The 8,375-nt window shown below is 38.8% G+C and overlaps 1 long non-coding RNA gene across 1 annotated transcript; it reads right to left on the bottom strand.

Annotated features, from left to right (window-relative positions):
- Positions 1-88: 88 nt before the first annotated feature.
- On the bottom strand, positions 89-5,410 carry LOC113627747 (uncharacterized). Its single transcript, XR_003435717.1, has 3 exons — positions 4,420-5,410; positions 2,699-2,884; positions 89-267 (listed from the first exon to the last, which is right to left on the bottom strand). It is a non-coding gene; the product is annotated as an uncharacterized LOC113627747 (long non-coding RNA).
- Positions 5,411-8,375: the final 2,965 nt, after the last annotated feature.

The following is an 8,375-nucleotide window of genomic DNA, read 5'->3' as shown; positions in this document are numbered from 1 at the left end:
TGGCCGCTGAACCTGTGCATCTGGAGCCTGTGCATCCGGAGCCTGTGCTCCGCAGCGGGAGAGGCCACAACAGTGATAGGCTCCAACAGTGAGAGGCCCCGCTACCGAAAAACAACAACAACAAAAAAAAACAGTCACACAAGAAAAATGAATTATGTAACTGGGATCCTTCATTTGTTTTTTTAAATCCTGCAAAATGACAAAGTAGATTCAAAAAGCTATTCACCAGAGAATATAGCTTTGGGTCCGCTTGCTCTTGTTGCAGCCCTGGGTAAAAGAAAGTTAAGAGAAAGGTTAAAAATCTTATTGAAACCATTTCCCCAAATTCAGAAAATCTCTGGAGAAAAGGGACCCCTCCTCTGCTGTTGGTGGGGATGTAAATTGGTGCAGCCACTATGGAGAACAGTATGGAGGTTCCTAAAGAAACCAAAAATAGAGTTACTATATGGTGTTGCAATCCCACTCCTGGGCATATATCTGGAAAAGACAAAAGCTCTAAATCAAAAAGATACATGCACCCCAATGTTCATGGCAGCCCTATTTACAATAGCCAAGACATGGAAGCAACGTAAATGTCCATTGACAGGAGAATGGATAAAGATGTGATACATACATACAATAGAATATTACTCAGCCATAAAAAGAATGAAATAGTGCCATTTTCAGCAACATGGATGGATGTAGAGATTATTTATCATACTAAATGAAGTAAGTCAAAGACAAATATATAATATCACGTATGTGGATTCTAAAAAAGGATACATATGAACTTATTTACAAAACAAATAGACTCACAGATGTAGAAAACAAACTTATGTTCACCAAAGGGGAAAGGGAGAGAGGGATAAATTAGGAGCATGGGATTAACATGTACACACTACTGTATATAAAACAGAACCCTAATGAGTTTATTTTATTAAGAATGTTTAAATTGAATTATAAGTGAAATATAATATTAGCTTCAGGTATATAACACAGTGATTTGATATTTTTATATATTATGAAATGATCACCATACAGAGTTATTACGATATTATTGACTACTTTCCCTATGCTGTACATTACATCCGCATGACTTGTTTATTTTATAACTGAAAGTTTGTACCTCTTAATCTGCTTCCCTCATTTCACCTGTCCTCTCTCCCTTCTGGCAACTACCAGTTTGTTCTCTGTATCTATGAGCCTGTTTCTGTCTTTTTTTCTTCTTCCGGTTTTAGTGAGATATAATTGACATACAGCACTGTATAAGTTTAAGGTTTACAGCATAATCATGAAATGATTATCACAATAAGTTTAGTGAACATCTATCATCTCATATAGATACAAAATTAAACAAAAAAATTTTTTTCCTGTAATGAAAACTCTTAGGATTTACTCTCTTAACAACTTTCATATATAACATTCAGCAGTGTTCATTATATTTATCATGTTGTACATTACATCCCTAGTACTTACTTATCTTACAACTGCAAGTTTGTACCTATTGACCACCTTCATCCAATTCTCTTCCACCCCACTCCCTGCCTCTGGTAACCAAAAATCTGACCTCTGTTTCTATGAGTTTGTTTTTGAAGTATATTTTACCTACAACACTATGTTAGTTCCTGTTACACATCATACTGATTCAATATTTCCATACATTTCAAAATGATCATCATGATAAATCTAGTTACGATCTGTCATCATACAAAGATGTAATTATTGACTATATTCCCCACACTGTACATTCCTCAACTGTAACTCATTTATTTTGCAACTGGAAGTTTTTACCTTTTAATCTTCCTCACCTATTTCTCTCCTACCCCAACACCTCTTCCTTTTGGCAACCACCTATTTGTTCTCTGTATCTATGACTGTGTTTCTGTTTTGTTATGCTTGTTCATTTGTTTTGTTTTTTAGATTCCATGTGTAAGTGAAATCACATAGTATCTGTCTTTCTCTGATTTATTTCATTGAGCATAATACCCTCTAGGTCCATCCACGTCGTTAAAAATGGTAATTTCATTTTTTTAAAAAAAAAAAATTTATTTATTTATTTGACGGCGCCAGGTCTTAGTTGCATCAGGTGGGATCTTTGCCGTGTGCGGGATCTTTGTTGTGGCCTATGGAATCTTTAGTTGTGGCATGTGGGATCTTTTAGCTGCGGCACTTGGACCCTTAGTTACGGTATGCAGGATCGAGGTCCCTGACCAGGGATCAAACCTGGGCTTCCTGCATTGGGAGCATGGAGTCTTAACCACTGGACCACCAGGGAAGTCCCGCAATTTCATTCTTTTTTATAGTTAATATTCCACTGTATATTTATACCACATCTTCTTTATCCATTCATCTATTGATGGGCAGTTACATCACTTCCGCATCTTGTCTATTGTAAACAGTGTTGCAATGAACATAGTTGTCCATATATTTTTTCAAATTAGTGTTTTTATTTTCTTCAGAAAAATATATAGAAGTGAAGTTGCTGGATCTATGGTAGTTCTATTTCAGTTTTTTAAGGAACCTCTATACTGTTTTCCATAGTGGCTGTACCAATTTACATTCCCACCAAAAGAGCATGAGGGTTCCCTTTTCTCCACATTCTCGACAACACTTACTGTTTCTTATCTTTTTGATGACAGCCATTCCGACAGGTGTGAGATGGTTTTGATTTGCCTAATGAGTTCATTTTAAACACATTTCTCTCCACCATTCCACTCACCTTTGGGTGACTTTGCACAAATGTAGCTGCCTCCTTAAAGTAATCTAAATTTAAATCTTTCATGATTGGAGGTAGATCTTCATAACCAAAACACGGCAAATCCTTGACAAGCCAGGAGACTCGCTTAAGATTCATTTAACCCTCCATCACCAACCATGTCAATCAAACCAGGAAAAGGACCATCTCCTATAAACCAGGAAAGGGGATTAATCTTGGATTAGATGACAGAACATTTAATGAACTATGATACCCAGCTAACATTTTCTAAGTCAGAGTCTAGTTGTATGATGTATTCTTTTCTTTTTTAAATATTTGCCTATCTGCTTGGAAAAGAAAACATCTGTTTTGGTTGAAATAGGATTATTGTTGTGGTTGAAATAGATAAATAGACTATTTTGAAGCTGTAAATGTACAAATGGTTTTATATCTCCCCCTGCCATGAGAAAATCACTGGGAAGTGGAAAAAATTATGAAAATTAGCACCAAAGAAATGGAAAGTGTTTTGGTTTGAAGTGTCAGTCCTGGTAAATCTAAGTAAATAGTTCTGCAGACTTCGAGTTATGAAAATATAATACCTCATTTTAAAAAATCCAGCTTTAAAAGGCCCTTTGACTTCTCAACAAACAAGAAACAGAGTGACCAAAATCTGTAATTAAACAAGGTTTAAACTATTTTAAAGGTCTAACAAAGGTGTAATATAAAGTGAACAGTATGTGTGGAAAGGTAGTAAAATGTCAAACTAATAGCCCCCCTAACATTGGTCTGTTATTTCTCTCTTAACACCCCTACTGGGGCTTCCCTGGTGGTGCAGTGGTTGAGAATCTGCCTGCCAATGCAGGGGACACAGGTTCGAGCCCTGGTCCGGGAAGATCCCACATGCCGCGGAGCAACTAAGCCCATGCACCACAACTACTGAGCCTGTGCTCTAGAGCCCACGAGCCACAACTACTGAAGCCCGCGTGCCTAGAGCCCGTGCTCCTCAACAAGTGAAGCCACCGCAATGAGAAGCCCGAGCACCGCAACGAAGTGTAGCCCCCGCTCGCCACAACTAGAGAAAAGCCTGCACGCAGCAACGAAGGCCCAACACAGCCAAAAATAAATAAATTAATTAAAAAAAACCCTACTGGAGATTATGTTATTCATTCACCACTCCAAGAGAGGAATTTCCCAGCCAATTGCCTCCTGGTATTTTTCTGATATATACCTCTGTGTTATTCCAATTAAAAGTGCTAGATAAATCTATATAAGTACAGAAGAAATGGCAAGAACATGAGGATAGAAACCAAACTACAAGGCCTAAAATTCCTGTGCCAGAGGCCATTTCTAAGTTCTCAAATCTAGAAAGACGTTAGGCACATCTAGCTACCAAAATGTAATCTAGGGTGTACATATTAAGGTAGTGATCTTTATAAGGTGGTTTTCTTAACATTTAGATATCTCAGCATATCTTGAACTGCTTTTTTTAAAATTAGATAAATCTCAAGCATTTCTAGATTCAAGATTAGTTCCAGAAAGCCTAAAGCAAACCATGAAAAAGACACAACGTACAGACCCTCAAATCATTCTGGCAATAGAGTTTTCCAACCATAGGCTTCAAAATACTCACCTGCTTATCACATTAAAATAACTCAGAATTTTGTTTATTTTGTTTCAATTCATTAATTTAATCCCCAGTATGAAAATTTGCTAGGATCTTATAGGCTATTTCAAAAAAATCTTACCTACTCGTCCTCAAACCCCAGCCACGAAAATGTTAAATCTCTCATTTAAAAGATTCTTAGAGAGTTCTCCGGTGGCCTAAGTGGTTAGGATTCAGTGCTGTCACTGTGGTGGCCTGGGTTTGATCCCTGGTTAGGGAACTGAGATCCCGCAAGCTGCAGGGCGCAGCCAAAATACTAAAAAAAAGAAAAGAAATAAAATAAATAAAAGATTAGTTAGCTGTTCCTGAGGATCCTGAGGGTGGGAGTAGGGGATAAGCCAGACTGGGCTTTTAAAAACCCAATTATTTCACTCATTGATTCACTCATTCAGCCTGTGTTTATAAAGGTCAGAGTTAGACCTCAAAGAGTTGACTGCAGCCTGATTTCAGCATCACCTAGCTGTGTGATTTGGTTAAAACACTTTGGTCCTTGGTTTCCTCATTTATATTATACAGAAGCTGTTCTTTGATCTATGAAATGAGCAACACAACAGTTTTCTCATCATGGTGGAGGTCTCCAAGTTATTAGAATATGTCAGATAACAACAAAAAGGTCATCTTTATCTTAACGTGAAGGCAGTGTAAAAGAGTGAGCAATATATAGTGTGCCTTCAGTCACTTTGGGGCTTGGACAGATACCAATGACAGATAAGGTTTGTATCCACTACTCTCGCCATTTTTTAACAAGAATTGATAACGAGAAAAGTTAACACAAAGCTCTGCCTAGCAGAGGTAGGCAAGCAAGCATGTAATGCTAGAAACTGTACAGCAATTTTAGGCTTAGTAAGAGCAAATTTGCAAAGTATATGCTCTCAAGGAATAGATTCTGCAGCACTAGGAGTTAGGATGGGCAGCTGGCAGAAAAGAGGTATGCAAGCAGATCAAATTTAAATCCCGGCCACCACTTAGGGGAATGAATGTCCCACCTGATGTCTAGGAGACAAAATAAAGGAATTAAGACACTCATGTGGGATTGGTTCAAGATGGCAGAGTAGAAGGACGTGCTCTCACTCCCTCTTGTGAGAGCACTGGAATCACAACTAACTGCTGAACAATCATCGACAGGAAGACACTGGAACTCACCAAAAAAGATATCCCACATCCAAAGACAAAGGAGAAGTCACAATGAGACGGTAGGAGGGGTGCAATCACAATAAAATCAAATCCCGTAACTGCTGGGTGGGTGACTCACAAACTGGAGAACACTTATACCACAGAAGTCCACCCACTGGAGTGAAGGTTCTGAGCCTCATGTCAGGCTTCCCAACCTGGGGGTCTGGCAACAGGAGGGGGAATTCCTAGAGAATCAGCCTTTGAAGGCTAGCAGGATTTGATTACAGGACTTCGACAGGACTGGGGGAAACAGAGACTCCACTCTTGGAGGGCACACACAAAGTAGTACGTGCATCAGGACCCAGGGGAAGGAGCAGTGACCCCATAGGAGACTGAAGCAGACCTACCTGCAAGTGTTGGTGGGTCTCCTGCAGAGGTGGGGGGTGGCTGTGTCTCACCGTGTGGACAAGCACACTGGCAGCAGAAGTTCTGGGAAGTACTCCTTGGCGTGAGCCCTCCCAGAGTCCGCCATTAGCTCCACCAAAGAGCCAGGGAAGGCTCCAGTGTTGGGTCACCTCAGGCCAAACAACCAACAGGGAGGGAACCCAGCCCCACCCATCAACAGTCAAGTGGATTAAAGTTTTACTGAGCTCTGCCCACCAGAGCAACAGCCAGCTCTACCCATCACCAGTCGCTCCCATCAGGAAACTTGCACAAGTCTCTTAAATAGCCTCATCCACCAGAAGGCACACAGCAGAAGCAAGAAGGACTACAAGCCTGCAGCCTGTGGAAAACAACATTCACAGAAAGATGGACAAGATGAAAAGGCAGAGGGCTATGTACCAGATGAAGGAACAAGATAAAACCCCAGAAAAAGAACTAAATGGAGATAGGCAACCTTCTAGAAAAAGAATTCAGAATAATGACAGTGAAGGTGATACAGGACCTCAGAAAAGAATGGAGTCAAAGATTGAGAAGATGCAAGAAATGTTTAACAAAGACCTAGAAGAATTAAAGAGCAAACAGAGATGAACAATACAATAACTGAAAAGAAAAATACACTAGAAGGAATCAATAGCAGAATAACTGAGGCAGAAGAACGGATAAGTGACCTGGAAGACAGAATGATGGAATTCACTGTTGCGGAACAGAATAAAGAAAAAAGAATGAAAAGAAATGAAGACAGCCTAGGAGACCTCTGGGACAACATTAAATGCAACAACATTCGCATTATAGGGGTCCCAGAAAGAAAAGAGAGAGAGAAAGGACCCATGAAAATATTTAAAGAGATTATAGTCAAAAACTTCCCTAACATGGGAAAGGAAATAGCCACCCAAGTCCAGGAAGCGCAGAGAGTCCCAGGCAGGAGAAACCCGAGGAGGAACACACCAAGACACATAGTAATCAAATCGGCAAAAATTAAAGACAAAGAAAAATTATTGAAAGCAGCAAGGGAAAAATGACAAATAACATACAAGGGAACTCCCATAAGTTAACAGCTGATTTCTCAGCAGAAACTCTACAAGCCAGAAGGGAGTGGCATGACATATTTAAAGTGATGAAAGGGAAGAACCTACAACCATGATTACTCTACCCATCAAGGATCTCATTCAGATTCGATGGAGAAATCAAAAGCTTTACAGACAAGCAAAAGCTAAGAGAATTCAGCACCACCAAACCAGCTCTACAACAAATGCTAAAGGAACTTCTCTAAGTGGGAAACACAAGAGAAGAAACGGACCTACAAAAACAAACCCAAAACAATTAAGAAAATGGTCACAGGAACCTACATATCGATAATTACCTTAAACATTTAATGGATTTAATCCATTTAATGGATTATATGCTCCAACCAAAAGACGCAGGCTCGCTGAATGGATACAAAAACAAGACCCATATATATACTGTCTACAAGAGACCCACTTCAGACCTAGGAACACATACAGACTGAAAGTGAGGGGATGGAAAAAGATATTCCACGCAAATGGAAATCAAAAGAAAGCTGGAGTAGCAATACTCATATCAGATAAAATAGACTTTAAAATAAAGACTGTTACAAGAGACAAGGAAGGATACTACATAATGATCAAGGAATCAATCCAAGAAGAAGATATAACAATTATAAATATATATGCACCCAACACAGGAGCACCTCAATACATAAGGCAACTGCTAACAGCTATAAAAGAGGAAATCGACAGTAACACAATCATAGTGGGGGACTTTAACACCTCACTTACACCAATGGACAGATCATCCAAACAGAAAATCAATAAGGAAACACAAGCTTTAAATGACACAATAGACCAGATAGTTTTAATTGATATTTATAGGACATCCCATCCAAAAACAGCAGATTACACTTTCTTCTCAAGTGCACACGGAACATTCTCCAGGATAGATCACATCTTGGGTCACAAATCAAGCCTCAGTAAATTTAAGTAAGAAAATTGAAATCATATAAAACATCTTTTCTGACCACAACTCTATGAGATTAGAAATCAATTACAGGGAAAGAAAAACATAAAAAACACAAACACATGGAGGCTAAACAGTATGTTATTTAATAACAAAGTGATCACTGAAGAAATCAAAGAGGAAATCAAAAAATACATAGAGACAAATGACAATGAAAACACGATGATCAAAAACCTATACGATGCCCCAAAAGCAGTTCTAAGAGGGAAGTTTATAGCAACCTCAGGAAACAAGAAACATCTCAAACAATCTAACCTTACACCTAAAGGAACTAGAGAAAGAAGAACAAACAAAACCCAAAGTTAGCAGAAGGAAAGAAATCATAAAGATCAGAGCAGAAATAAATGAAATAGAAACAAAGAAAACAATAGCAAAGATCAATAAAACTAAAGCTGGTTCTTTGAGAATATAAACAAAATTGATAAACCATTAGCCAGACTCATCAAT

Source organism: Aethalodelphis obliquidens, unplaced genomic scaffold, assembly GCF_003676395.1.
Source record: "Aethalodelphis obliquidens isolate GAN/ISIS:26980383/991018 unplaced genomic scaffold, ASM367639v1 scaffold21, whole genome shotgun sequence".
Classification (NCBI taxonomy): domain Eukaryota; kingdom Metazoa; phylum Chordata; class Mammalia; order Artiodactyla; family Delphinidae; genus Aethalodelphis; species Aethalodelphis obliquidens.
Note: the sequence above shows the minus strand (reverse complement) of the source record. Positions and strands in the feature narration are given on the sequence as shown.